The sequence below is a fragment of the Lithobates pipiens genome, unplaced genomic scaffold (assembly GCF_037356315.1).
Source record: "Lithobates pipiens isolate NorthernLeopardFrog02 unplaced genomic scaffold, aLitPip1_a1.2 Scaffold_19, whole genome shotgun sequence".
Lineage (NCBI taxonomy): Eukaryota > Metazoa > Chordata > Amphibia > Anura > Ranidae > Lithobates > Lithobates pipiens.
The window spans coordinates 80,979,031-81,000,466 of NW_027507764.1; the positions used below are offsets into that span (position 1 = coordinate 80,979,031).

Here is a 21,436-nt window from a genome sequence, read left to right on the forward strand (position 1 = left end):
GCTGAAGATTGAACAGGAAAGGTCATCTTTGAATCACATTCAATTACAAAATGACTTGTGTCGCAATTGTATATGCTATATTATATATTTTTATTTGCTATTTTTTTCCCCATGAAAGTGGAGTTACCCTTCTTTCCTCCAAATTCTGGCCCAGCCACAAGGGATAAAACATGGGGAGATCTGAGATGTACTCCATATGTTTTTTCCCAGACATACACAGATTTGCAAGTGCCTGGAAGTCTGTAAAACATTATGTTAATGGTCCCTGAGGAAGCTCTTAAAGCGGTTGCATACCCGCACTGCATACTCATTATGAAATACTTACCTTAGAACGTGGTCCTCGTATTGCAGCCTTGTCCATGCTGAAGGAGCTGACATTTTGCCCTCCACGTTTCTTCCAGGTTCGCGGCACCAGCCACTCACAGCGCCGGAGCCGCGAACCCGGAAGAAACTGCGAGGGCAAAATGACGCCACTCCCACGAATGCGTGCGGGGGTCTTCTTCCCGGGCAGGTCCGGCAGCGTCAGCCGGACCTTCAGCCGAGCATTTACAGCACATGTGCCGCTGACGTCAGCGGCTGCATGCAAAGTAAATATCTCCTATACCGTACAGGTTTAGGAGATATTCATTTTAACTACAGGTAAGCCTTATGTAACATTGGGGTGTTTAGCTCAAGTGGTTAGAGGCATTTTTCAGTCCACATCAGGCAGGCGTTTATAGTTAAGGGCCTGGTAGCCCACGTTTATTAAAAGGAAAAACAAAATAGTCCATCCAGGAATCCCACGCAGGGGTCCAATCTTAAATTAAATACACACAATCCAAATGAAAAATGCTAGCCCACCTGGCTACTCTTCAGCAGTAGTGCTGCTATAAGTACTTGCCCCTCAAATGAGCTGCTTGGATACACACAGTCTTAGGCTCCTTGGACGCACACAGCTTCAACCCTTCAAACGAGCTGCTTGGATACACACAGTCTTAGGCCGCGTACACACGCGGGGACTGTTCGCTCAACTTTGTCCGCTGAACAGTGTTTCAGCGGACAGTCTGCTCGTGTGTGGGCTTCAGCGGACAGTTTCAGCGGACAGTTTGACGAACAAAGTTTTTCGGAAATCCCGAAAAACTGTCCGCTGAAACTTGGTTTGAGCGGACAGTCCCCGCGTGTGTAGGCTTGTTCGTCAAACAAAGTTCCGCGCATGCTCAGAAAGAATTTATACGCCGAAGGTTGCATTGCAGTGTATAGGACATCGTTTTCTAGTCCCGTCGTACGTGCCGTTCACGTCATCGCGCAGGGTTTCAGCGGACTGTTCGTTCGTCGTGTGTGGCCAAGTCCGTCCATGCTAATTTTGAGCGGACTGTCTGCTGAAACTGTTTGACGAACAAAGTTGAGCGAACAGTCATCGCGTGTGTACGCGGCCTTAGGCTCCTTGGACGCACACAGCTTCAACCCTTCAACGCACACAGCTTTGGGCTCTTTGGACGCACACAGCTTAAAGCTACTCCACCATCCTTCACACTCCATTCCCAACAGCCCTTCATTATATGGCCTGTGTGCAGCTGGGCACACACCCTGCTCGTTATCATCAAGACCTGGACCTGTCTCTTTTTCCTCCGATTTCATAAGGACAGAGCCTCGCTCTGTCACACTTATTATAGGCTTACCTGTAGGTAAAAATTTAAAATAAGAGTATACAACCACTTTAAGAGACACTGCTCTTGTAAAATTTGTTATAACTTTGAAACGATGAACTAAGCCTCACTCGTTTCACACTGCTGCGACATGGGATCTGACTTGTGAGACTCCAAGTCACATGACAGGTCCAATTCAATGTTTCCCTATGAGAGCCGATACTGATACTACACGAGTCGTTCCGGCTTTAGAAACGGTTCCTGCACTACTTTGGTCTGACTGCGATTTTAACCCTTGTCCAGGCTCTGACTTGAGTGCGATTTTAGCCCTTGTACAGGCTCCTAAATGGCATCTAAGTCGGATCAAGTTGGAAGGAAGTCGCAGGCAAAGTCGTACGACTTTGCTGTTACAGCACTAGGAACTGAACGAGGCTTAGTTCATCAATTAAAAGAAAAAATTGGTATGAATGGCTGCGCTTAGGTCTACAGGTGGTTGCTGCCGCCCTAAAATATCTACAGCCCCCACAACAAGGCTGTTGATATATGAGTGTTATATATAGAAAAAATAGAGCCCAGGGCGCTACCTCATACTTTGTAAGATATATCAGAAAAAGGGGTCTCCAAGGCCAACTATTCTCCAGAAAATATATATAAGACCTACATAGAAAAAAGCCCTCTAGGTGAAAGGGAGACAGAGTCATGCTATGTCTCCTCTATTGTTGAAAATCCCGAAGAGAAAGATACAGTGAGTATCCCCTCACACAGAATTGGATATATTAAATTATAATGTCCAATAAGGACATCAAATAATGTGCATGAAATTTAACCGCATTAGTGCCCACCATATACTCTAAGTAGGCTAGGACTGAACACCCCATCTTGTATGCTCACACTACTACATAATATTATATCAGGCCATTACAGAGTATTGAGATGAATTCAACAAATGGAAGGTAAGTAAAGGACAATAACAAATAATAAATAATAAAAATATGTGAACTAAAATACAAGTGTCAAAAATATAAAAAATTATATATATATATATATATATATATATATATATATATATATATATATATATATATATATATATATATATATGCAAAAAACAATAATGTAGCTCCTCTATCAACCAACTAGTCCACGGTATGTATAAGGAGAAAAAAGGAGCAACATCCAACATTAATCAAGAATCAATAAAGTCCAAAGTTAGTGCAAAAGCATATATCTCTTGTGTCCATAAAGTGCACAAAAGTGCAAAAAACATGTGCAAAATAGTGCAAAAAAAATATGCAAAAAAACTGTGCAAAAAAGCTATTTAATACGGGGTAAATTTCATGCATCAATTAAAAGTCAAAGCAAAGTTTACAAGAGCAATGTCTCTTAAGAGCTTCCTCAGGGACCATTAACTAGGTACTCATCATCTACCTTAACCTGCTTAGCCGTAACCCCAAGTGTGGCTCGGGGTGGATTTTCAGTACCAAAAGCGGTAACCCCGAGCCACACTCGTGATCGCATCACAGGATACAGGCAAAGTTACTTACCTTGTCCCCAGGATCCTGCGATGTCCTCCCGCTGTGCGCGTGAGCCGTGTCCTCTGCCGAATCGATCACAAAGCCGGGTACCGTTCCCTGCGAGTGTTTTGCGACGCATGGAGACGGAGAACGCTACCCAATTCAAAAAGTGAAAAACACATAACACATACAGTACACAGTAATCTTACAGATTATATTACTGTATCAAATTATTTCACATCCCTTTTGTCCCTAGTGCTTTATCCAGTGCCCTGCATGCAGTTTTATATTATATATACTGTTCTTTCTGCCTGAAAACTGGAGATTGTCCATAGCAACCAAAAAGTGTCCCTTTACATCAAAAGCGGTTTTAGACCAGCTAGAAAACAGCGATAATAAATTAGAATCACTTGTAGAATTGAGCGCTAGTGATTTGTGGGGAAATCCGTCATCAAACACTGAAAGTAATGACAAAGATAATTCTGCGAATGAGGGAATTTCTGTGTTTTTGATTTGATTACATTATTGAATAATTTTTATCATTATTATATTATTATTTGTTATAATTATTTATAGTTATTTATTATATTGCAATTTATGATTTTGTGTTTCAAACTTTATCATACCCGGGATGTCTGCTAGACTCTGGTTTGGACAGATTTAAGTGAGTTATTCCTAAGAATTACAGGCCTACAATATAAAATGCCAAATTTCCATGCAAACCTTTTTTTTTCCCCGCATTGAGCATCAAAAATCTGAAATAATCATACCACCAGGGAGGTTAAAAAGCTATAGTCGAATTGCTTGCTAGATGGCCAGGCCTGGAACACTGTACAAATAGTTCAAATAGCTAAAGCTCAATCGCATAAAACGTAAAGTATTATTTGCTTTTTTTATCTAAAAATATTATCTTTTTATCTACAATATAGAATTACACTACATGATCAACAGTTTGTGGACATCTATCACATCTAAATGCATACCTCCCAACATTTTGAGATGGGAATGAGGGACACCTGCTAACAAATATATACGCCCCCTGCCACACCTCCTTAAAAGAGAATTAACCAAAAAAAAGGTTAATTAAATGCACAAAGATTTTTTATTACCACTACTATTCCTTTATATTGGCTTTTAAAATGTACAAATGCAGCAATTTAGAAATTGGATGAAAGGTTTAGCACTGTAAAACACTTTTTGAAAGATAAAAAGTGCATTTTATATACAACTATATGGATCAGACCAAAATCAGGGACAAATGAAGAAGAAAGAGGGACAGAGGGACATTACTCCAAATCAGGGACAGTCTCTCGAAATTAGAGACAGTTGGGAGCTATGTTAATGTCCATGCTGGATATTTTATTCCAAAACTATGGAGTTTCCTTTCACCTTTTCTCCACTCTGGGAAGGACGTTAAATGAGATTTTAGAATGTGTTTGTGGGAATGTGTGCTCATCTAGCTAAAAGGGCATTTGTGAGGGCAGTTAATGATGTTGGATAAAGAGACCTGGCTCGCAATCAGCGTTTAAGCTCATCACAAAGGGTTGAGGACAGGACACTTGAGATCTTCTACACCAAACTCATGTCATGTCTTTATGAAGTACAGGGGCGCAGAAACAGAAAAAGGGTCTTCAACAAACTGTTGCTATAAGTTTGGAATGGTACAGTTGTCTAAAATGTCTTTGCATGCTGTAGCCTTAAAAGTACCTCGGGTTACAAACATCCGATTTATAAATGACTCCTACTTACAAACGGAGGGAGACAACAGGAAGTGAGAGGAAATCTCCCCCTAGGAAGGGAAATTCACTTCTGTAATGCCACGTACACACGATCGGAATTCGGGCCAGAAAAAGACAGATGAGAGCTTTTCATCGGAAAATGCGACCGTGTGTATGCTCAATTGGAATTTAGCTGTACGAATTTCCACCAGCCAAAAATTGATAGCATGTTCTCAATTTTCCCAACGGAAAAACTTTCTATTGTAAATTCCGATCATGTGTATGCAATTCCGAATGCCAAAAATCACGCATGCTCAGATTCAACTATGAGACGGAAGCTATTGGCTACTGGCTATTGAACTTCCTTTTTCTTCCCGTCGTACGTGTTGTACGTCACCACGTTCTAAATGATTGGAATTTGGTGTGACCGTGTGTAGGCAGACAGCTTGAGCGGAATTCCGTCGGAATTCCATCGGGAAAACCATCAGAGCTTTTTCCAATGAGAATTTCCGATCGTGTGTACGCGACATAAGAGTTATTATGGGAAAAGGGTGTCTCCACTGAAGTTTTATCACTAATCCTTGTTTCCACTACAACCCAAAATTTTCAAAATCAGATCGTCACAGGACAGAAAGTGAGGTGAAATCTTCTGAACAGGGGCACAGCCAACAAAACAAACATTACAGGGGTGGTGACCCTTCCCTATGCTATCCAAAAAATAGCATAGGGAAGGTTGGAGCTACACTTGTAAAATTTACCTTTTTCGACTTAGAAACAAATTCAGCTTAACAAACCTACAGAGCCTATCTTGTTTTGAACTGTGTGACTGCCTGTATCTATCACTGGAAACATCTCAAGTCAACAATTCAGATGGATGTCCACATATTTTTAGCCAAATAGGTATATATGATGGTCAGGTGTTCACAAACTTTTAGACAAATAGAGTACATTTCTGCTCCACATGCAGTCTTCCTGATTACTTCTATTAATTTTGTACTGTATATATGCCTATGGCACAGCTAAGATAGTTATACAGGATAGAGCCAACTTATGTTATCATCACAAGACCCGTAAGTTCTGAAAGGGAACAATCTGCCACCAATTTTACTATTGCCAAAATCAAATGTCTTACAAGGTTTAACGCAGATTATTTGACCATCTGCTCTTCCCAAAAATACCTATGCAATCCTCAGGGCAGAATCCTGATCTGGACATTTTACTATTGACTAGTCAAATCTCTGGGGCAGCATTTCTGCAAAGCCGATATAGGCCATGGCCTAGAGCAGTGATGGCGAACCTTGGCACCCCAGATGTTTTGGAACTACATTTCCCATGATGCTCATGCACTCTGCAGTGTAGTGGAGCATCATGGGAAATGTAGTTTCAAAACATCAGGAGTGCCAAGGTTCGCCATCACTGGCCTAGAGCATGAGGGTTGCCTGGGGCAGCATACATCCAAACAGATATAATATACCGGTCAATAAAGCATTACAATCTATAATAAAATATTTCATACTGCCACCTGTCTGCCAGTGCCATATGGCTGGGTCTTTGTTGGCGTCATTGCATAACTTTTAATTTAATAGTGTGTATTTTTCCCTGTATATTTCCCTGAATAAAACTGTTAACAATGTATGTTGGCATTTTACCTTCTTCTTCATTACGCTGGTCATAGACAGATCAAACCATATAACAGCTGCTAGCAATAATCGCATTGCTGTCAGAAATAATCACATATAAAATCCGACAGACTGGATGTACACAACTTGGGTACATTCAGCCTGCCCATACATAGTTCGAGTCTCAGCCGATTCAGCAGGGACTGGCCGAGACTCGAACTATGTATGGGCAGGCTGAATGTACCCAAGTTGATTGATCAATCAACTTGTGTACAACCAGTCTGTCAGATTTTAAATGACTGACAGGCAGCAGTTCTCTGCTTGGGGAGTTGTGAGAACCGAGCGATTGGCGGTTTTTGATTGCTCGCTTCTCAGTGCAGAGGCGCCGGGGGACAGATGCAGCATCGCTCCGATGCTGCATCTACTTAGGTAAGTATGATGGGCAAAAAAAAAAACAAAACATATAAACACTTGAAAATACTTTGTCACATAACTGAATGTCTGAGCAAGAACAGGTTCTTTGGGCCATCTTAAAAATGACTATTTTACCAGATCGCTCTTCTTTAGCTTTTTATCTATCTGGGTCATTGGGGTATTTTAGGGCAGGTCAAGGCATGAGAATTGGCCATACTTCACACATATGCTAAAGCACTGGAGCAACTGGTTCAAATGGTCACTAAGCAGGCGTAAAAACCTTTGATGAATTCTCTCTGAGCTTGCTTTGTTGACTTAGCATTGTTGGACAATAAGCTAGCGTCTAGACATGTCTCTTGCTGTGACCAACAGGGACTGTCCATTGGATAGAGAGGAAAAAATAGAAATAAATAGAAATAAAAACATACATATATAGAGCCAAGATATATATATATATATATATATATATATATATATATATATATATATATATATATATATAGATATAGATATTCATATATATATGCCTGAAAACATGAAAACATAAGACACATAACTGGTATTGCAGTATGTGTGAGTACTATGCATGTTCATGTTGCTTGTTAATTTTTTATTTGCATATACATTCCATTTTTCAAGACAAGCTTCAGAGAGATGCGGAGAGCAGTACTAAAATAAATAAGGAAAACATCCCGGCAGTGCTTGGGCAGTAGATCCCCCACCGTCCTTGAGGCCCTCTCATAAGGCCAGAGATGCTCAGGACACAGCTCTATAGAAGTCTAAGGAGTGCCACTGTGCAAGTTCAGATCAGCACTGAAGATGCATTGTGAGGGATCTGAAGTCTTGTAGCCAGTGTAAACCTTAATGTGGGGAGCAATGAGCCCTGATTGGAGGGAAGGGACATAACTCCTTCACTCAGTCCACAGAAAACATGCAGAGATAAAGATATGAATCACAGGCTGTGTGCTGGAGCTCTCTTCCCCTGTTGCCTTTGTATCTCTTGGTATTGGAAAAGCTGAAAGAAGTGACTCATACAGATAACAGAGGAACAGAGAGAAATCACACTCAGTGCTTTGGATAGAGCCAGTATAAAAAGATGCGTCTTGTTCATATTTCATGTCTGAGGCTTACAACCACTTTAACCACTTGAGGTCCACGCTACAGACGCATGACGGCCACAGCGCAGACTTGAATTTAGGGGAGGCCGTCATAGGACATTCTCCCCTTTGCGTGCTCCCCGCACGCCCCCTGCAGAGTGCGCACGCTGTGATCACGAGTCACCAATGCGAGTTAGGGGCCGGTCCCGGCCCCTTACCACTTGATCAGCTGTCAGCCAATGATCACGTGTATAAACAAAAGCTCTGTAATCGGCTTTTTTTTTCTCCTCACGCTGACAGTCTGAAGAGAAAAAAAAGTTGATCACTGGCTTATGCTCAAGGGACATCGGTCCCAAAGAGGAAGGAGGCACAGCTGCCTCCTCCTCTGTGGCTCCAAGTGCCACCTGCCATTGCCCACAGTGCCCACCACTGCCACCTATCAATGCCCATGAGTGCCACCTATCAATGCCCACAAGTGCCACCTATCAATGCTCACAAGTTCCACCTATCAATGCCCACTGGTGGTGCCAGTCAGTACCTCATCAATGCCACCTAGCAGTGCTGCCTTTCCGTTTAACCTATCAGTGCCCATCACTGCCAGCTATCAATGCCCTTCAGTGCCGCCTATCAGTGCCCACCTGTGCCGCCCTATCAGTGCCCATCAGTGTAGCCCATCGGTGCCCATCAGTGCAGCCTCATCAGTGTACATCAATGAAGGAGAAAAATTACCTGTTTGCAAAATTTTAGAACAAAATAACAAAATATAAAAAAAATCATTTTTTTTTAAAATTCGGTCTTTTTAAAAATGTAAAAAATAAAAATAAAAACCGCAGAGGTGATCAAATACCACCAAAAGAAAGCTCTATTTGTGGGGAAAAAATGCTAATTCATTTCATTTGGGTACAGTGTTGTATGACCGCGCAATTGTCATTCAAAGTGCTGAAAGCTGAAAATTGGTCTGGACCGGAGGGAGGTTTAAGTGCCCAGCAAGCAAGAGGTTAAAACCAATCACTAAAATCTCATATAGCCATAAAGCGGTAGTAAACCCACTAACATTTTTTTTTCTACACCTGTAAGGCAAAAGGCATAATGAGCTAGTATGCACCGCATACTAGCTCATTATGAAATACTTACCTTAGAACGAGACGTCGGTATCTCACCCAGTCCATGCTGAGGGAGATTACATTTTGCCTCGGCGTGTCTTCCAAGTTTTGCGGCACTGTGAGTGGCTGGAGCTGTGATGTCGTCACTCCCACGCATGCGCGTGGGAGACTTCTTCCCGGCAAGGTCAAGCATCTGCCGGACTTTCAGTCGAGAATCCCGGAGCACATGCGCATTGCTCATTGCAAGTGAAATATCTCCTATACCGTACAGGTTTAGGAGATAGTCTTTTTACCTACAGGTAAGCCTTATTATAGGTTTACCTGTAGGTACAAGTTAAAAAAAAATACTATACTACCACTTTAACAAGTTACTAGCGGTGGTGGTACTTTTTGAAGCACCTGATTAGAGCCAGAGGCTCTAATAGGCTTCGAAATAGGGTGGGCTCGGGCGCAGAGAGTGCGCACTGATCCCACACAATTGTGTGATGATAGCAAATTAATTTTCGCTATTTTCACACTAACCTTCCTCCCCGCCAATCAAGAGGCAGGGCGTCAGACCTGTTTCTTGACTGGCCAAAGCGCCAGGCCACCCTATTGGGTCTGTCAGAGCAGCGCGCGTGGGGAGGGGGGGTTGGGGTTGCTGCCAGGGCCCCAAGTCCCACAAGTGGGGGGGGGGGTCGGTGGGCACAGTGGCTGCATATTATGTTCACAAGTGGCTGCATATACTGGGCACAAGTGGCTGCATTTGACGGGCACAAGTGGCTGTGTTTGATGGGCACAGTGGCTGCATTTGATGGGCACAATGGCTGCAATTGATGGGCACAGTGGCTGCATTTGATGGGGGGGTTCAGTATTTTTCAGTTTGTTTGCGCCCCGCCAATAATTGAGCCACCACTGCTGCAACTGCTGCATTCTAAATGACAGGACTGCTTTAAAGTGATACTAAACATACACTTTTATTTACATTGTCCCTTCTATTCCTGTATACAAATGATGGCACTGTAATTATTTTAATAAAAAAAAATCTAAGTACCTTTTTCCTAATCGATATACAGCTGTCACATGACCCAGATCTTCCCCAGCCTGCTTCTAGTCCACTGCTGCTAGTCACATTTTCAAAATAAATAAATAAAGTGCCTTTGGAATACAGTGTAAAAATAAATAATTTCAATAAACTGTTTAAATTGGCATAAACATATATATTTGAAACCAAATCTTTATTATTTTGTGGAAATAACATGGTGTGGGTGGATCTCTGTCAGTCACAGGTTGTGTCACGCCGCTCCAGAATGTGTCTTTGAATAAGAGGGAGGTGAAGCCACCATTAATCTACATGTAATATCACACCCTCATTGTGTTTAGCTGGTTAGTGGGCATGGAGGAGGAGGGAGAAAGTGGGCTGCCATTTATTTCTGTGTATACATCCACATGTGTGAATATGGTCACATGGGTTGCTTATATGTGATAGGGAGGAAATGCTCAGCATAGAAATGCACTGAAAACTGAGCATGTGCAGAGTTGCCACAACAGCTGCAAAATCCCTAGCTGAATTGGGGACACAGAAAGAAGTGGGAGATAGACAGCAGCAGGATCAACCAGTTTTTTTGCAGAGTACAGAAAACGAATACCATGAGTGAGTATGAACAGCATGTAATAAACTATTTATTGATCGTTTTTTATGATGTGGGTTTAGTGATACTTTAACTGGTTCCTGACTGGCTCACGCAGATTTACTGCAGCAGAATAGCTCTCCTGGGCGAAATCCTGTATGGGTACTTTGTCGGCCACCAGAGGGTGCGCGTGCCCGCTGCAAGGTGGGGGACCGATGGGCATGATCGCCACCGGCCACACGCGATCGCGTGCACCAGAGTCAGCACAGGGATTTGTGTGTGTAATGCTCTGTGTAATGGTTTTGGACAGAGCAGACCAGATCCTCCTCTTCTGGAGTCCCTCTCCGGGCTCCTGGCCTCTCCCTCCTGCCAAGCATCCCCAGAGCAAGCAGCTTGCTATAGGGGCACCCGAGCTGAGCCGCTGCTCTGTGTGTCCATTCAGACACAGAGCCAAGGCTCGGTCCCACCCCCTTTCTCTCTCTTCATTGGCTCACTGACTTTGATTGACAGCCGTGGGTGCCAATGGCATCCGTTACTGTGTCTCAGGCAATCAGGAGTGAGAATCCCAGACAGCCTTGGGTCTTGTGTACATCGCTGGATTGAGATGGGGCTCAGGTAAGTATTAGAGGGGCTGAGGGGGGCTGCTGTACACAGGTCTTAAAGCATTTGTTAACCCACAAATATATGTAAAGATCCTGTTTTCTTGAAGCATGATTTACAGCACAGTACTTGTGCTGTGTCATTTGAACCCCTGTATCACATGAAATACCTGGCTGATCCTGCCTGGCTGTACCTTCCCCTCTGTAAACTGACCACGATAATCGTGGCTGCTGTGCCCTGACATTGTGGTCAGTTTGTGTGATTCCATCAGCCGCAGCCTGCTATCTGTCTCCTGTGTCCCCCTCCCTTCTCTGTCTGTCTCTACTTGTACTAGTGTCCACCCCCCCTGCCCCTCCACGCTCCTGCTGCTCTCATATCTTCTATTAAATGTTCCCATCCTCTCTGCATCATTATAATTGTCCCTTTGCCTGTGTCGTGTAAAAAATCAGCCCGATTGTAGCTATATGAGAGCAGCTCCCGACGCTTAGCTGATTTCCGGGGGTTCAGCGCTGTCTCTCTCCTCTCTCCCCTCCCTCTTGCCTGACGTCAGCGGGAGGCCTTGGCCCCACCCACTGCAGCTGTGAGTCGGAGAGAGAAGTGAGGAGAAGAATCAACTGAGCGCCTGGAGCTGAGCTTATATCGGTACAAACGGGCTGATTTTTTACAGGACACAGGCACAGAGAAAATTATTACAATGGTGCAGAGAGGAGGGGAGCTATTTTTATCAGTGGGTTAACAAACACTTTAATGCATAGAACGCATTAAGATTAAAAAAACGTATGCCTTAAGAACCATTCTATAGACCTTGCAATGGAAGTGGTGATGCAGAGGGACAGTCCATCACTGGAGAGTGGGAGAGCATAATCTGGGAAACAGTGGATCAGGTACGTAAAACTGTTTCTCCTCTCCTTTTAATCCTTGCAGTGCAGGTGTGGCCCAACTGCAAGGGATCATTTTCTTCGTTTTCTGGAGTTGGGCTTTAAAAAAAATGTGTTTATGACAAACAGTTCACTAGCAACTAAATATTATTCAGTTAGGGTTCACTCTACTTTAACCATTTGCCGCCTGCCCACCGCCAAATGACGGCTCGGCGGCATGGGTGAACGTAATATGATGGCCCTCCAGAACGGCCGCTCTCGTGTGCCTGTGAGGGCACGCATCGAGGCGATCGGTGGTGCGGTGTGTCGGTTTGACACACCGCTACACCGATCTCGGTAAGGAGCCTCTAACCACATGATCAGCTGTGTCCAATCACAGCTGATCAAGATGTAAACAGACGCGAGTAGAGGAGAGCCGATCGGCAGCTCTCCTGACAGGGGGGGTCTGTGCTGATTGTTTATCAGCGCAGCCCCCCCCCTCGGATGCCCACCCAGGACTACCAGGATTCCACCAGTACCACCAGGGATTGACACCACACTGGACCACCAGGTATGCCACCCTAGACCACCAGGGAAATGTCAATGACAGCTGCCAATCAGTGCCCATCCCCAATGCCTACCAGTGCCGCATATTATTCCCCCAATCACTGCCACGTATCAGTGCCCAGAAGTGCCACCTATAAGTGCCCATCAGTGCAGCCTATCAGTGCCATTCATAAGTACCCATCAGTGCAGCCTTTCAGTGCCCCTCAGTGCCACCCATGAGTGCCCATCAGTGCTGCATATCAATGCCACCCATCAATGCCACCTATCAGTGCCCATCAGTACCCATCAGTACCACTTCATTGGTGCCACCTCATCAGTGCCGCCTTATCAGTGCCCGTCAGTGCCGCCTTATCAGTGCCCATCAGTGAAGGAGAAAACTTCATTATTTACAAAATTTTACATCTTTTTTTATTTGTTTAGCAAAAAATTAAAAACACAGAGGTGATCAAATACCCACAAAAGAAAGCTCTATTTGTGGGAACAAAATGATAAAAATTCTGTTTGGGTACAGTGTAGCATGACGGCACATTTGTCATTTAAACAGGCTTGGCTTGGGTAGGAAGCGGGTGTTCTTGGGCAGGAAGGGGGTGTAAGTGCCCTGTATTGAAGTAGTTAATATAAAATGATATAAACTGGGGGGAGGTTTACCAAAACTGGAGCAAGCAAAATCTGGTGCAGCTCTGCACAGAAGCCAATCAGCTTCCAATTTTTATTGTCAAAGCTTAATTGAATGAGCTGAAGTTAGAAGCTGACTGGCTACCATGCACAGCTGCACCAGATTCTGAGTGCTCCAGTTTTAGTACCCCCCCCCATGTGTTTGAACCATCAGCTGCACCCCGTTATGAAAGAAACAAGTAAAATTACTTTTTTTTTAATATATAAGTGATAATTTAACAAATACAACAAATTTAAAGGTTGTGTTGAAAACTTTGAAAAAGTTATTAAAATCAACCTAACGATGCTCGGGAAGGCTAATGACATTTCACAGGTAATGCAATTTGGGATGAATCACTCCCATGTTTTCTGTGCTAACAATGTGAATTTTTGTAAACTACTATAAATTGCAATTGAAAAGCACTAATCTTCCCGTCCCCAGTCATTTTTTATACGGATGAAATGAATGCAGATACTCCCCTTTGGGAGGGGCGACATGACACTTAGCTGGCCTCTTCTAAACAGGTCAGGGACCGTAGGAGGGAGCTCTTTGCTAAAGCGTGTAACCAAATCAAGCCAATGGTTAGCTCTTTTCAATACCACTGGAATGGCCTTGCACAATGCTCATTCACATAGCAGCACACTGGCAATGAAAAGGATGGTCAAGCTTATATCTAACTCCCCTTTCAAAGAAAAGGCTTCCCCTTAGTCATTTAGACGGTAACGTTCAAACAAACTTCAACAAACCCTAAAAAAAAAAGTGAACTTAAACTTTCTTAAATGCGCCGATCACATGAAAACGCCAAAGATTATTAGTTATAGAATCTTGAGAAATTGTGCTCATTATATTGCTGCAAGTGTCTTTGTTTGAATCTCAAGACACAAAGACCCAACAAGCCTGCCCTGGAGATGACCTATTGCTTTCAAGTCGCTTAAGCACATCAGAAATTCCATTGTTGGGGTTGATTAATTGAAACTGATAAGTTACCATGAATAAAGATTGTTTTTTTCTGTTTAATGTGCTGGGGCTGATTTGGTAAATGCTTATTCATGTAGCTATGCAGTGCAGCATATGGACCAAGTGCATTCAGCATTGCAAACATATACAATTTATTATGCTTGTATGGCCACGGCCAAAAGGCCTTTTCTGCCTTTTAATGGTAAAGTGTGAAAAAAAAAAAACCCATTTAAAGAGTCACTAGTATTATTACATGGACAACAATGTAGGCTTGACTGTGTCTGCGTCCCCTATGAATAAGGGACAGGGAAAGGGGTGGACAAAACCCCTAAAGTACATGTCAACAAAGAGGCCCTTGTGGATTTTAATACAGCAGACAAAGAAATTTTAAGTCAAGGGGTTCGCTGGTTCATTGAGTGAAGATATTTAGGCAAGCTCATGTCAAGTGTCAGATTAGTCTGATTAACTCATCGTTTATATGAAAGGAAATATTTAATTTAGGAGAGGGGTGAGTGTTAGATCACAGATATATTTAATTATACTTTAACTACACTAATGTGTTTGGTCACACTTTCGGTCAGATTATTGCAGGAGCACAGCTGGAAAGCAAGATCGGCAAAGATCAGACAATAAATTAGAGCTTGTGTTTTTTTTTTTCTAGTGCTCTTACAAGATGAGATGCAAGGGGTGTAAATTTAAAATGTTAGGGTACAGGGTCAGGACTAAAATATGTATTTGTTTATAAGACAATGATGTGAAGTTTGACTGCCACACAGCAGAAAGTAAATGTCTGGCAGCACAACTTGATAAGCAAAGCCCAACTGAACTTTCAGCTTAAATCACGCTAATTACATTCCAAGTGCATCATAGCAAAAGGTATTGAATGGCTTTACAGCTTGTTTTCTTTGGGAAGTAGCTACAGCCTGAGCATAAAAGTCTGTTTCCTGCCAGCATGCTATAGTAAAGGACTCTTGCTCTCTGTGTGGAAGCAGTGATCTCTCTGCAGAGGTACAATATGCCCCTGGCTGTGCTGTCTGCCAGAGTTGTGCAAATCTCAGGACTGGCTGAATTTTTTTTTTACAAATCCTTTGGCAGGTAAAAGATCCCCCCTATATACATGCTTAAACTGCATATTCAGCTGTTTACTTTGATGGTTAACAATGTTTTTGCTAGTTACACGCGTATAAATGGTGGTGGCCCATTTCACATGGACTGTCCGATCAGGTCCGCCTGTCAGTTTTTCAGGTAGAACCTGAACGGACCATCCGGTCTCCTCTATGGAGCGGCGAATGTCACCTGCCGCCATCCAATCCATCCAGCGGATCAGACGGCAATAGATGGAAACAGACAGCTGGTCAGCTTTCATCCGATTGCCCCATAGAGAATAGCGGGACTGTGTCCGTGTCCACTCTGCATAGTGGAGCGGACACAGACCTGTCATCCGCCCGCTCAGCGTGGATTAGCGGACAGATCCCCCCCCCCGATGAGCAAGCGGATTCCACTTAGCGGAGGTGCCCATGTGAAGGGGGCCTTAATTCCTCAAACAATCCCCCATAATGACAACGTGAAAGAAGTTTGTTTGAAATCTTTGCAAATGTATTAAACAAAAAAAAAAAATCCCATGTACATAAGTATTTAGAGCCTTAGCTCAATACTTTGTTGAAGCACCTTTGGCATAAATTACAGCCGCAAATATTTTTGAGTATGATGCTACAAGCTTGGCACACCTATTTTTGGGCATTCTCCCATTCTTCTTTGCAGGTGCAGGACCTCTCAAACTCCATCAGGTTGGATGGGGAGCATCGGTGCACAGCCATTTTCAGATCTCTCCAGAGGTGTTCAATCTGGTTCAAGTCTGGGCTCTAGCTGGGCCACTCAAGGACATCCACAGAGTTGTCCTGTAGCCACGCCTTTGTTATCTTGACTGTGTGCTATCTTGGGTCGTTGTCTTGTTGGAAGATGAACCTTCGCCCCAGTCTGAGGCTCAGAGCGCTCTGGAGCAGGTTTTCATCAAGGATGCCTCTGTACATTGTTGCATTCATCTTTCCCTCAGTCCTAAATAGTCTCCCAGTTCTTGCCGCTGAAAAATATCCCCACATCATGATACTGCCACCAACATGCTTCACTGTAGGGATGGCATTGGCCTGGTTTCCTCCAGACATGACGCTTGCCATTCAGGCCAAAGAGTTGAATCTTTGTTTCATCAGACCAGAGAATTTTGTTTCTCATGGCCTGAGAGTCCTTCGGGTGCCTTTTGCCAAACTCCAAGTGGGCTGTCATGTGGCTTTTACTGAAGAGTGGCTTCTGTCTGGTCACTCTACCATATAGGCCTGATTGGTGGACTGCTGTAGAGATGGTTGTTCTTCTCAAAGGTTCTCCTTTCTCCACAGTGAAGCGCTGGAGCTCTGTTAGAATGACTATTGGGTTCTTGGTCAACTTCCTGATTAAGGCCCTTCTCCCCCGATCGCTCAGTTTGGCTCTGGGAAGAGTCCTGGTAGTTCCAAACTTCTTCCATTTATAGATGATGGAGGCCTGTGCTCATTGGGACTTTCAATGTTGCATAAATGTTTATGTACCCTTCCCCAGATCTGTGCCTTGATACAATCCTGTTTTAGAGGTCTAAAGACAATTCCTTGGACTTCGTGGCTTGGTTTGTGCTCCTACATGCACTGTTAACTGTGGGACCTTATATAGACAGGTGTCTGCCTTTCCAAATAATTTCCAATCAACTGAATTTACCACAGGTAGACTCCAGTCAAGTTGTAGAAATATCTCGAAGGATGATTAGTGGAAATAGGATGCACCTGAGGTCAATTTTGTGTGTCATGGCAAAGGCTGTGAATACTTATGTACATGTGATTTTTCTGTGTTTTATTTATTTTAAATTTTCAAAGATTTCAAACAAACTTCTTTCACGTTGTCATTATGGGGTATTGTTTGTAGAATTTTGAGGAAAATAATGAATTTAATCCATTTTGGAATAAGGCTGTAACAAAATGTGGAAAAAGTGAAGTGCTGTGAATACTTTCTGGATGCACCGTACCTGCAAGCAAAACAAAAGAAATCTAACAGATTCCTCCATCCATGCTAATCAGTGCGCATGAATGCATCTTCCCTGCTGGCTAATGTATTCTGCCAGCCAGAACCAGCATCTGTAAGAATACCTCAGCAAGGCCTGCATCGGATCGGGTGCAGAAGCTCTTTTATTGATGATTTGACAAAAGTAAATTGTTCAGTCTACAGAATAATACAGACAACTTCTGGGCATACAGTGCCCATGGCACTACATCCATTTTAACATTTTTTTTTTCACCTGTGGAAACCCGATTTAGGTCTAATCTATTCATCTATTGATTTCCACATAGTATAGTTGATCATGTCAGCACTCAAACACTTGTATCTACCAGATTTCCCTATCAATGCAGGTAGACAATCCCTGGGTTGTGAACAAAAAAAAGTGAACTGTGAAATCACAGCACAAAAATGTGCACAGAGGTTACAGAAATGGAAGGGTCTAACCCTGAACCCCTCTGGGGAGCAAGACTCCCAACAGGGGCAAGGTACTCTATGGTCTACCTAGGCTGAAGCTAGGTTGACCCCACTCCTTATGGACCAGCCGAAGTCGGTCCACCAAGTACTTGATGAGGGAATCAACCCAAGAGAGACCCCTCCATTTCGGGAGAGGTAAAAGACCTGAAAGCCACAGAGCCTCCCCCTGACATTAGGGCAGGCCCCAATAACTTGTGCTCTCTGTCTCTGTGCACAAAAAAAACTCAAGTGCAGTGCAAGTGCCCACGATAAATACATTAAAAATAAAAAAAAATAAAACAAAAACTACCAAGTGCAGATATCAAAGCAGGCCTTACAGCTGATGTTAAAATGACCATTAGAATAGCCAAAACGCCTGCCCAAGAGGTATTTGGAAGAAAAGCAATTACTGATATGTCCTAGTGCCAGTGATAAACACAGTGAGGCCCCACACCCATAGTGGTTTTGTGGCACCCTAAGGACACCACTCCCGGGGGGAACATCACCGGAAGCCACTTGCGGTCCCCAGGCCTTGGCCAGACAAATGCAAATTATTACTACCAGAAAGGCATTAAAACTTAGGAAGAGTACTGCCTTTATCCATGGCGAAGCTTGGTGCACCAGGCCAGATTCAAACCATGAGGAAAAGGATCCATCCTCACTGTTCCCAACTTACTACATTGGGAATATACTAACCAGCACCCCCACTCTGCTAGGAGGCTTCAGCTTTCTTCCTCTCGAGAACAGATGCTACACTTGATCTAAGCCAAAAGGCCAAGAAATTATGAAGATGTTTAGGGCAGTTTGAGCTCCCTGTGTTTAAATAGCCATAAACCACATTTTTGTGGCTGATAATAAGTCTGCACATAGACTCCTTTAATGTCTATGGCTAGCAACAGAAATGCCTTCTTCAAGACTCGTATTGTACTGGAGAAGCATTTATCTAGGTTAACTTGAGTCTATGTATTCAAGAGGACCTTTCTCACAGTCCTGTAATTTGGCACTATTGACACAGTGATCATTAAGACTCTTCTTAATGAGCAGGCAAGACACAAATGCTGAAGATAAAGCTCTGAAGTCACAGCAATTCTTTACCTGCATGTCAACAAAAGAAAGCTCAAACACAGGTATCTGATGCACAGAAGTCACACATATTATCCCAACTGATTACATTGTTTTCCCTTTTCTTAGCACATTCCCTCTGATAATACATGTGAGGTTGGGAAGAGCGTAGCAGACTATAGCTGACCAAAGAGCAAGCCAAGCTTCCAATTCTATTTCTTCTAATGCATATTATTTCTAAATGTAATAGAGTGTGATAAACAAAAAATTGGTTTTCCAGCTTGTTGCCAAATTTCACTGAGTGGGGCCCATCTTTTACTTTGAAGACTTCAAATTAAGATGTATAAGACAGGTGCAGGTGGTTCTAGGTGTGGAGTAGACTCGTGCATCTCAATGAATTATTTTCCGGTCTTCAGACATTCTAAGGATGGCTATACAGGGCCTGATCCTGAACCAAACTAAGCATCAGTGCAGTGTCTGTGAAGAGCAGGTACAATTCTGGTTGGGTAGGTTTTTCTGAGAGAGCACTAAAGTGTGCCTTTGACTCCCTTGCTTCTTAATGTGCAAATTGGTATTTCAACAAGTCAAAAAATCTCTGTAAAACTAGTTGCTAATCCTTTCTTTTTTATTAATTAAATGAGATAATCATTACATTTATAATTAAAGCAACTGCCAAACATAATGATAAACCTTGATCGTTCTGCAAGAATAGCCCAGTGCCTGCAAAGACAGTTAATGTCTGGAGTGGCCAGTACCCCAACAATGTGAGTGTAAAAATCAACTACATTAGCTACGGTCTCATTGAAGACCGCTTTTCTCGCCTCCCTGTTGTCCCTTAGACCACCCAATGTGGCCAACAGGGGTCTCTGGACATTAGCCAACATGTGGCAGCAAAAGGAAATGTCTGTAGTAAGATCCTGCAGATGCTTCAGACCCAGCAGAAGCCACAGGGTATCTTTAAACTGAAAAGGTGATTATACATTGGAGAACTAATCACAAGTGCAAGAATCTGAATATTCAAATCCTTATCATGACTGGTTCTCAAGATTTCCTTACAGTAGCAAAAACACATGCAACTTATGCCAATGAACCACTGACTTAAAAATGTAAGGGTCAAGGAGAAAAAAAAACAGGCCTAGGCCTAGTGCAAATAGCACAGCACACACCTCAGGATGTTTATTAGATGGACCAGTAAGTATTTAAAATATATACATTTTATTGAAAAAAGTCCATAAAACATGTGTATATAAAGATACATGATAAAATCAAACAATCAGTATATCCGCATATATAGCATAGTATCGGCCCATAGAAGGGCATAAGACAGGTATTTCACTGAGAATGACGCCAACTTGTTTCAGACTATACGTCCCTTTTCACAGGCATTAAAGTCATCTCAAAGTACATGTTCTAGAATATAAATATACTAATATTAGTACAGTTACATTAAGCAAATGAAGGTATGCAGCTCAGAAACAATTGCCAAAATATATAGCCACAGAATGGATACTCACATGCCGTAGCACTCCACTGTGCACAACAGAGGGGGGTCAACACTATGATACAGGCCTGAATATATACGTCACACTGCGGGTAAAATTTAAGGATATGCGACTGAATGGATAAAGCCAAAGTGACACAGCGCAAGGCAAATATAGTTGGGGCAACTGAACACTGCAAGAGCTCCCACTGACTGATTGGAATTTCAGTTCAATATATCATCGGTTGAAATGTGCAGCTAGATGCATATCTAATAGTAAGAGAGATATAAAAAAATGTATAAGGAGGTGTAGTGAGCGTTAAGTCCAATTGCGTACATGAAGTAATCAGCAATGACCATAGTAAGAAGTGAGATGCTCACCTAGATAGTAATATGCAGAGAGTGTCCAAACAGCATGCACCACACAGTGTAAATCACACTGCAGGCACAAGCTTTAAATAGCTGGTAAGGCTATTGGAGAACAGATGAGGATAGGCGCCATTGGCAGCCTCCTCAGCTGTAACCGATGAGACGGATTGTTGAGCCATTGGCTGCAATCAGTCCATCTGGGAGACCTCTGGTGTCATGGCGCGGGGCCGCGTCACGGCGCATGAAGAGCCCGCCCATTCGCGCTCCAGCCTGGAGCGCAAACAGGAAGGAGCACAGCGCTGTCTCTGTACTCAACAGGGCATGAGACCACGGGACCCCCAGAGAGGAAATAGGGGCCACATAGGTCTCCCACGTGCCGGGTAGTGGCAGTGCCCCAAATGTCCGGCTGCAAAACAAGCTAAAAAATAAAATTGACAACCGCAGTGCGTGACAGGCTGAGATGAAATAAATAGTAAAATGGAATAAAAATTAAAAACAAAAGTTATAAAAAAAACATGGTTGACCCCCTAGTGGTGGCATATGGAAGGCACGGACCAGAACACAAACACAGACATATCTGAAATGACAACAAACGAAAGATTTGAATTATGTAGACTATATATTTTGTATCTGTGTATTTACCTATTATTGCCTGATTATG

At 43.0% G+C, this 21,436-nt stretch overlaps 1 protein-coding gene and 1 non-coding gene across 2 annotated transcripts in view; both read right to left on the minus strand.

Moving 5' to 3' along the window:
• The window catches only part of CUNH10orf67 (chromosome unknown C10orf67 homolog), a 197,882-nt gene that overhangs the window by 4,722 nt on the left and 171,724 nt on the right, over positions 1–21,436 (minus strand). The window lies entirely within an intron of this gene.
• On the minus strand, positions 18,467–18,650 carry LOC143999782 (U2 spliceosomal RNA). Its single transcript, XR_013278136.1, has one exon. It is a non-coding gene; the product is annotated as a U2 spliceosomal RNA (small nuclear RNA).